Here is a 10542-nt window from a genome sequence, read left to right on the forward strand (position 1 = left end):
CGAATTGTCTTCCTGATTATGTGGACGTCAGACAAATAGACACTCACTCTTGGGGTTGACTTGGGACTTTGGTAGGGGGTCGCTACTTGTCTTCTTTGTAGCCTGGGCTTCATTTTTTTTTTAGGGGACTCAGTTTCCCCACCTGCCTTATCCACTGTGCTCAGGGGTCACTGGAAGAAGGTGAGTCAATCTGCACACAGGCCAAGAGGACCTCTGAAAGAAAGGCGATTGAGACCCAGACACCTCTGAGGTTCAAAGCTATGAGAAGGCCTCTGATGGGAGTTGAGCACTTTGATGAGAAGCTCCTCATCCAGAAAGGAGTTCTGGCCTGGGAATCAGGGCACAATACTGTGGGTGAGGAAGGTGGTCAGGGTGCCAATTCTGGGCATAGTCCCTTCTGGCCCAGCCACTGGCATCACCTCCTTGGGCACAGAGACCCATAGTGGCACATACCACCGGAAGGATGGGATTTCCTGTCCCCATCCCACACTGAGAAAGACTGACTGGAGGGGCCTGTGCTATCGAAGCGATCGATGCAGCCGACAGAACTGGACAGTCCTGGTTTCCTGGGTGGTGGGTTGTAGCTCCTGCCATGCTACATGGGGTGAGAGGGACTTCGTATCAGAGTCTGTCTGTTTCTGCAGAAACACCATGTGGTGACAGCGGCAGCTGAGGCCATGGTCAGATTTCCTTATTTCCTCTTCCAGAAGATAGTACTCAGGTCTTACCTCCTGGACCAAGTAGGTCCTGGACCACTTGCTCATAACAGAAGGGCCACTGGCAAAGAATGGCTTTTTCTCAATGAGCAGAAGATGCTATAATTTGACCATTAAGAGAAATGTGACCTCATTTTGTGCCTTGAGCTGGAGAAATGGACACACTGGTTACCTGCATGACTTTCCATACACACAGATACTTTTTTTTTTTTATCTTATTTATTTACTTTTGGCTGCTTTGGGTCTTCGTTGCTGCGCGTGGGCTTCCTCTAGTTGTGGTGAGTGGGGGCTACTCTTCGTTGCGGTGCATGTGCTTCTGTTTGCGGTGGCTTCTCTTATTGTGGAGCACAGCCTCTAGGCACACAGGCTTTAGTAGTGTGGCACATGGGCTCAGTAGTTGTGACGCATGGGGTTAGATGCTCCGTGGCATGTGGAATCTTCCCGGACCAGGGCTCGAACCTGTGTCCCCCGCTTTGGCAGGCGGATTCTCAATCACTGCGCCACCAGGGAAGTCCTACACAGATGCTTTTAAACACATTTATAAACATGCACATGTGCGCACAGAGAAATACATATGCACACATACTTACACACGCGTGTACATACATATATACACATATGTGTGTATACATGCATATATACACACACATACACAGACATACACACATATATACGTGTACACATACACGCATTCACAGACACATAGACACACTTCACATCCACACATGCTTACACACACATCCACATCAACACACATACATAAACACATAACACACACACAGATGCAGACACATGCTGCCCACTCTGCTTATTGTCTTGGCAAGAAAAGTTCTTGCCTTTTCTGCACTTGGCTTTTCTTTCCAAGTCCTGGATTCTTGGAAAGGGCTCGCAGCGTGAGAAGCTGGGGGATGGGGAAGGAACTGGGTAGCGGCAGGCCATGTGGAGAGAAGCTAATTTGTTTCTGCAGTCGACAGATGGGGTGAGGACAAATTACACAGCGGGTATTAAAACTCCTTTCTAAATTCAACAATATTTGCAAACTGATATGAGCCCCCCAGAAGCAATAAGAGAAAGTGTATAATCTGAGACCCAATTCCAATCTCTCTGAAAAGTGGGGCTATTTAAAAATCTTTATGCATGCCTTGCCTGGAGTGCATGTGTCCCCAAGTGTATATTGGCCACAACCTGACTATGGCCACTAGGAATAAAGGATTGATACATCATGTTTGTACAGAGAGTTTTCTGCCACAAATAGATATGAGACTTCAGCTATCCTAAAATGACTAAGTGTAAGGCTTAGAGAAGAAACAGCTATTGGGTTTTCTTGTCATTGTAAAAGCAGTATATGTTTGTTGTAAGAGACTTAGAAAAATGTAAAGAGTAAAAATAAAACTCTCTCACTCAGAGAAAACTAGTGTTATTTTAAATAAATATTTATAAAATATTGTTATCATTTAAGTGTACAAACACTTAATATATCTATATCTCCACGTAGATATAGCTATCTGTACACTTGCAAATACGGTTTTATAATTTGTTTTTTCATTTAACAATAGATGCTAAACATTTTCTCATTGTGTTTAATATCATTTCAAGGAACCAAGATGACACTCTCTGCAAGCACAAGCACACAGACCTTCTCAAGATCTCAAGATTCAAGAACACTTAGGAAAGAGAACCAAACTAGCTGCCCCGCGCCCCCTTCACCTAACCACCTCCATCCCCGGAGAGGAGGAGGCTGCCACAGCGAACGTGGGCGTTCGGCATCCTCAGAACACGTGTGTACATCTGGAGGAATGGTTATGAAGATTAATGTCATGCTCAGTGTCAGAACTCCCCTTGACGTTTCCTCAGTTTATCCAAACAATTGAGGGGAGCCCTCTGGGGCTAAGGAACCACATTCTGCAGTGCAGGGCCAGCACTTAACCTCTTGAATCCTCATTTCCCCCGGAGACACACGTGCAAGTTTTATTCTTTAATTGCTAAAACAATGAGGTCCAGTACAAAACAGATACAGCAAGAACTTGGAAGAATTTAAAGAAAGAATGCAAAAATGGAAAATCTGGACACACTGGGTTAATGGGAATTGTAATGTCTCTAAGCAGGTTTCGAGAGCCAGTAGAAAATAGAAGCTAAATAACAAAGAAATTAGAGTTTTTGAAACCATTATGCGTATTAACCCAGATCTTGAACAAAATGAAGTACTTTCAGTGTGACTCAGAGAATATTTTGTTATTTTTCCCCCTACTATCTGAGATTTAGTTTGGTTTCAAACCAATTAACTGCTATTTAAAAATTATTTCTCTCTGTGGATAATGCATGTCATGTAACTAATGTATCTTCCATATTGCTTTGGCTGCCAGGGGGCTCAGGAACTCAAATTACTATATAGGTCTTACATATCTATGTCGTAATATTCCCTCTGGTTTTGATTTTTTTTACCCCGATCCTGGTTTTTATCTGCTTAGATTTCTTTTTTATTGCATGTATTTCTTGTAAGCCCCTTCAAATCTTTTGTTAGATAGATTTGTAGATCAAAACAACTTGGATTTGTTTAAGAAGAAATGAACATTTCGGTTTGGTTTTGGAGTTCAGCAAATTAGTGTGATTAGCTCTGATTTGAGGTTTACAGTTCTATTACGTTAAAGTCCTTGGTATTTAATACATCAAAGAGCCTGAGAGCTTGACTTAACCTCCTGCGTGTTAACACTACACAGTGCATCGCCTGTCTGTTTCCAGTGATGCTGGGGTAAGACGCTCTTGGAGATTCTATCTTGGAATCTTGCTCACCCCTCAGGCATGGTGGGAGGGATGTGTGAGCACCGACTTTCAAACACAGATGCAACGAAGAGTTTAGGAAGGAAAGTTATCCCACTGACTCCAACCTTTCCCTGCATTTTTGCTTTTAAAGAGACGAAGGTCCAAGTCTTCTGTGGACAAGAGGCATCCTTCATTGCAACACGCTCCACGCCGCGTGACAGCGAGGTGACGTGGAGAGGTTCTTGCCTCCTGCACCTGTGCACCTTTTCAGGGTCATGAAATGAAGGTCTGGCACAAGAGGCAGCAGAATCTCCCCAAGGAGGAAGAGAGATGAGAAACAAAGCTTTGGCCTGGATTCCAGAGCTTTGACTTTCCACACTGGCCCCGGTGGAGCCTCCAGGGGTCCTCTGGATTCTGTCAAAGACCCCTAGTTTATGCTGATGTCTAGACAGAGGTTGTTTGTGGTGGTGGAACCAGGTACCCTGGGTTCTGGGTGCTGCTAAAACACTCACTCTTAGTCTAACCTTGACAAACTCTTTACCATCTCCGTGTCCCCACTTTCTCCCAGGCCAGTTGAAGGGGAGGAGGCTGAGAGAGGGGAATCTACACACCTTAGACCTCCGCTGTTTTCCAAAGACCACATTTGCCATTTCCCAGCGTCATCATTTATTAGCCACAAGACCTTGACCAAGCGACTTCTTCTCTCTCAACCCCAGTTTCCTCATCTGAGAGTGGAAATGACGTCTTTCCCATGGAGCTAATGAAGCTAAAGTTTCAGGGTCTTTCCCTTGCAGGGGTCTCCTCCGAGCCCAGGAAGGAGCCCTGGCAACGTGTTCACATGTTTTAGTAAAATTTGAAAAGTAAGATATTTCCATCACAATTGGTTAAGGACTACTGTCTCTTTCCACTTGATCTCCTCTCTGTCACCATGGTCATTTTGGGGGTCGGGCTAAGGTAAAGATGAATTGGGCTACATTTGCCTTGAGTTTAGGAGAATATATTTGTGCAGGTGCCTTCTTAGGGTAGGAGTGGCTTCTAAAAATACTTCTACCTCCCCTTGAATACTCTTAACTCCCAAGACCAGGAGTCTTGGCACGAAGATGCAGAGCCAGAGGCCTTGTTTCCTAGAGTGCTTCCCGCTCGAAGTATGTGAGTAGCAGAAGAAAAACAAAGTTTGAAACCTATGGAGCAAGAGCTAGCCTTCCAATCATTAGCCATGTAAAATTGTAAGCAGGAGATTTGGTTTTCATAGCTATCTAATTAAAACAGAAATTCTTTCTCCTCAGAAATGTGCTCGGTAATGTGGCATATACGATTATAAACTCACTACTTTTTTTTCTTCTTTTGGTGGGAACTGTGAGAAATATCATTTATTGAATTTGTTTGTACAGCACAAACCTCTAGCAGAACTACAAACAGCTAATATGATCTTACCTGAATTTGCATGTTTTTGCGTTTCAGTTCTCAATAAAAAAAAAAAATTTTGCCCAACCATGCTAGAGGAAAGACTGAATTATCTTTCTGTTCTCTCCATAGGAAATAATATTACAACCTTGTCATATATAAAGATGATCAAATATGCAGCCAAAAAAAATGAGGGGATAAGGTTATTACAGAGAAGTAATAGGTAGCTAATTAATTAAAAATATTAAGTAAAATTTTCTAACTTTTGTGATCTCTGTCAGCTTTTTAAAATGTGTGTTGTTGCTTTTCTTCCACTGAATAAATACTCTTGTACCTCATTTTTATCTCTAATTTTGTAAGCTTCAGGTCCCTCTATATCTGGATCTTCTTGGAAAATTGGTATGGTTACATCTTCTTTAAAAGCAGATGGGAGATGTTCATATGAGATTTGTGTAAATGGTTCTCCTGACCCAGGATTGGGCTGCTTATAGATAGCAGTTATTATTATGATTGTCATCACAAGAGATACTGCAGGGAAGTTTCTTTTTCCTAGGAGCCTGGAAAAATGCTTCAGTACTCACAGTGTATCAATGACAGGGAATTCATTTCATTTCACTTTAAGAGAAGCACATCTATCTGGAAAATATCAAAGAGTGCCTAGCTGCACTAGACATCTATAATTTTGTGACCACTCATCCCCCTTCATTACTTTGAGAAACGTTTCTTTCTCCACACAGCCTTGTAGTTCTAGAAGAGCAGGCTGTGTTCCCCAGGAATCTTCCCACCTAGTTGTCATGATTGACACAAACTGAACCAATTATTGCTCTTTCTTGAGATTTTTGATCTGGAGACTAGAGAGAGCAAGTCTTAGTCTTTCTACGATAGAAAATCTTGGAAATGTGCTCTTGGGAGTTGCTAGTGACCATGTTCCCAGCCACATCCTGTCTGAGAGAGTAAAGACAGAAAGCAGAGGGAAAGAGGCATGCCAGGTGGAGAAGCAAGAGTTCAACCCCCTGGTTCTTGAGGATCAGATGCACTCCTACTTTCCCACAGTAATAATGCTCAACTAATAAATCCTACAGGGCTTCCCTGGTGGCGCAGTGGTTGAGAGTCCGCCTGCCGATGCAGGGGACGCGGGTTCGTGCCCCGGTCTGGGAGGATCCCACGTGCCGCGGAGCAGCTGGGCCCGTGAGCCGTGGCCGCTGAGCCTGCGCGTCTGGAGCCTGTGCTCCGCAACGGGAGAGGCCCGCAAAAACAAACAAACAAACAACAAAAATAAAATAAATCCTACATTTTTTCCTGCGCTAACTTGAGTTGGCTTTCAGATGGGATTCATATCAACCTATGCCCTAGGAGTAAAAGTGAACTGGAAATAAGCCAGGCCTTACAAAGATTAAAAGTCATCCTTGAATTATCTCAATCTCTGATTACATCAAAGTGAACTTCTACTTAACAATCTGCCAGAAACTAAAGAAAATCCTCTCTGGAGGAAAACAGCATCAACTTCAGCCTCTGTAATTTTTTATACAATTTTTCCAGTATTTAATAAAAATTTATCAGGCAAACCAATAACAGGACTATGAGAAAAAATATGTAAAAGAAACAGACCCACAGGTGATCCAGATATGGGAATTATCTGACATGGTCTTTAAAAAACTGATACTAATATATTCAAGAAAATATATGGCAAGGTGAAAATTTTCACCAGAGAACTAGAAGTTTGAAAGAGAATCAAGTGAAAAAATCTAAAAATTAAAAATATAATAATTAAAATTGAAAATAGGTGATGGTTTTAACAGCAGATTAGACATAGCTGAAGAAAGTTTTAGTGACCTGAAAGATGGGTTTATAGAAAATATTAGGTTGAGGTGTGAAGATTAAAAGAATGGAAATACAGAAAAAGAACATAAAACACACATAAATATGGTGAAAAGTTCTTACCTACATGTAATCGGTGTCCTACAAGGGTAGGAGAGAGAAAAAGAGTAATCTTTAAGGAGATAATGACTGAATATTTTAAAAAGCTGATGAAAATGTCAAACCACAGAATCACTATGATCCCAAGCAGGATAAATACAAGGAAAAATATAAATAAAACTGATGAAAGCTAAAGATGAGAAGTTATAAAATCAGGCAGAGTGAAAATGACACTTTCCCATCAAAGAAGCAAACTAAGACTTAAACTGAAATGATGTAAACCAGAAGACAATGGAATAACATACTGAGAACGCTGGAAGAAAATTATTGTCAGCATAGCATTCATACTCAGTGAAAATATCTATTAAAAATGAAGCCTAAAGACATTGCCAGATAAACAACAGCAGAGAATTTACTTTCAGAAAACTTGCACTAAAAGAAATAGTAAAAGGAGCTTTTTCAAGGAAAAGAAACATCATCCCAGAAAGATACACAGAAATGCAGGAAGGATTGACAAGCAATGGAAGGGATAAATACGTAGGTAAATCTAGATGAAGTTTGTATAAAATAATGATAATAATGATGTCTTGTGAAGTTTAAACTATATGTAAAATCATATATTTGACAGCAATAACATATAAGTTCAAAGAGGGTAAACTTTGACTTAATTTGATTTAAATAAATTTAAATGAAAGGATTTTAATTTTATTGTCCATAAATGGTAAAAGTACTGACTTATATTAGGCTTTAATTAAGTAAGTCAAGGATGCCTATTGTAAATGCTAAGAACCACTCCTCAAAAAATAGTGCAAGAATGTAAACTAACAAGATAACAGAGGGTACAAGTTAAATAATAATAATAAAAGATTAATCAAAAAGAAGGCACTCTAACGGTCACCAGGGGCGCAAAAAAAAAAAAAAAAAACAGAGGCAAAAAGGTCAAGACAGAAGACTATAGACAAAATGGGACAAGTGGAGAATAAATAATATGATAACACATCCATACTCAAGTATATGGGTTAATCACATTAAAGTTGAATGAACTAAACATTCCATTAAAAAGATGAAGGGAGGTGGGGGAGGGGGAACTGGATGAAGGTGGTCAAAAGGTACAAACTTCCAGTTACAACATAAGTAAGTCCTAGGGGTGTAATGTACAACATGATTAATATAATTAACATCGCTGTGTATGTGAAAGTTGTTAAGACAGTAAATCTTAAGAGTTATCATCACAAGGAAAAAATATTTTTTAAAATGTCTTTGTATTAAATGAGATGGTGGATGTTCACTAAATTTATTGTGGTAATCATTTCACGTGGTATGTAAGTCAAATCATTATGCTGTACACCTTAAACTTATGCAATGCTGTATGTCAGTTATATCTCCATAAAACTAAAAGAAAAAAAAAAGACTATGATTGTCAAGCTAGGATTTTAAAAAGCAACAACTCTGTGCTGTTTACAAGAGATACATCTTAAAATATAAGGACCCAGAAGTAAAAAGGAAAAAAACACAGGCCATCCAAATGTGGCTAAACTATGCTATCAGCAATGGAGACTTTAAAGGAGGAACCATTACCAGAGATTCTTCATCATGAGGATAAAATGCATCATTCCACTGGAGACACAATAATTTTAAACGTGCAGGCACCTAGTAACAACATTTTTAAAACAAAGCAAAAACTGTGAAAACCAAAAAGAGAAAGGGACAAATCTGAAATCACAGTGGGAGGTCTTAACCCAGACTTCTCAGTAACTGGTTGAAGAAGCAGACAAAAATCATTAAAGACAGAGAAGATCTGAATAACGTGATCTCTGTCTGCCATCTCTAGAACACTGCAGCAAACCATTGCAGGGAACACCTTACTTTCCTGTCTCAGATTCTCTTGGCTCTAATTTCCTTGGTTGGTTTTATTCTTTTTGGCTGTTTGTGTTTCCACTAGTTGCTTCAAATCTTTTTGAAAGGCGAGAGTATCAGTAAAGAAATGAAAAACAAACAGATAAATGGAAAGGGGAGGTGTGAGTTTAGAAGACTGAAAACATAGGTTCCCTTTCCAGCCCTGTCACTCATAGCCGTGTAAACTTGGACTTAACGGTTCATATCAGAAATGAGAAGATAATAGCTGCCACAAGGCCCTGGTGAGACTTACACAAAACAGTGCATGTAAATGACAGCCCAGAGAGAGCTTGGCATCCATGGTAACTGTAATTGTTGTTATTTTTATTATCATTATATTTGAAGAGAGCGGGTCTTTTAAATGATGAGATTCTGAACTTGAAGCAGTCTGCTGAGCCAGCATTTTTGGCTGCACGTGTCTGAAGAACAGGAAGGAAAAATGGATCAAGCTGGCATTTTCTCACAGCACAGCTCAGTGAAAAGCTGTAAAAACAGCCTGCACGTGCCCTTGGGTGGGGCAGAGAGGCAGCCAGGACAGTATCCCCAGGGCAGGGGTGGGGGAGGGGGATGGGAGCTCACTGCAGAGCCCCTGGGGCCAAGGCTCCACTGATAACAAGGTCCTTGCAGGATGTCCTTAGCTAAGTCCCTTTGGACCAGGTCCAGAGAGACCTGCCTTCCTCTGAATTGCCCCAGGGAAGCTTCAAAGACTGGGGTAAGAGTGGGGTTCTAATCACACCCTACCAGGAGGAGCTGTCACATCCTGAGAGCCTGTGAGGTATTGGGGCCAGTGCCAGGTATTTTGCCTCTATGTCCTCTGAATTGTCAGTCTGTGGGGTAGAAACTGAGAGAGGCTAGGTGACTTGCCCAAGGTTGAACCATGGCAGACTGAGATTCAACTACTCATGTGTCTGACTCTTTAAGACAATTCCACTGCTCGTTTCACTAATGCAATATGTATCACACTGTCCTTCTCACACAAGATGGGAATCTGGCTTAAAAAAAAAAAGCAGAACACATCCAACACTTTGTTTGGAAAACTTCTATTCATTCTTCAAAACCCAAGGTCAATGGCAAGCCTCTAGGAAGTCTCTTTTAGTGTGCCAACTTCATCATCTCTCCATGAAGTCAATCACCTCTGCCCCAGCACGTATGTCTATTGTTGGCTTTTTCATGCCGTTTTATTATTATTATTATTTTTTTTTTTGCGGTACGCGGGCCTCTCACTGTTGTGGCCTCTCCCGTCGCGGAGCACAGGCTCCGGACGGGCAGGCTCAGCAGCCATGGCTCACGGGCCCAGCCGCTCCGCGGCATGTGGGATCTTCCCGGACCAGGGCACGAACCCGCGTCCTCTGCATCAGCAGGCGGACTCTCAACCACTGCGCCACCAGGGAAGCCCTTCATGCCGTTTTAGAATCATCAGTTTATATATCTGTCTCCCTCATCAGGCTGGAGGTTTCTCACTTGTTTTATTGTGTCTGGATCTATATACCGAGCCCTGCCAAGCCCAGTGTAGTGATGGCACAAATAAGTATATGTACAAGGGAATGAAAGGAAAGAAATTAACTTTATTCAGCAAAGATTTATCTAGTCCCTACTATGTGACACACACTTCTAGCTAGATGTGAGGAATAAAGCAATGAACAAAACGAAGTCCCAGTTCTCATGAAGCTCATACCCTAGGGAGAAACAGGCAGTAATCAAGTACACAGATAAATAAACAAAAGAACTGCTGTTTGTGAAAAGTACCACCTCTGCATGCCGGGACTCTTCAGATGATTAAAGATTCCTACCTTCAGGCAGATGGCTGAATTAGCAAGAGGATGGTTTTGATATTACTTAGGCATTACAT

The sequence above is a fragment of the Pseudorca crassidens genome, chromosome 3 (assembly GCF_039906515.1).
Source record: "Pseudorca crassidens isolate mPseCra1 chromosome 3, mPseCra1.hap1, whole genome shotgun sequence".
Classification (NCBI taxonomy): Eukaryota; Metazoa; Chordata; class Mammalia; order Artiodactyla; family Delphinidae; genus Pseudorca; species Pseudorca crassidens.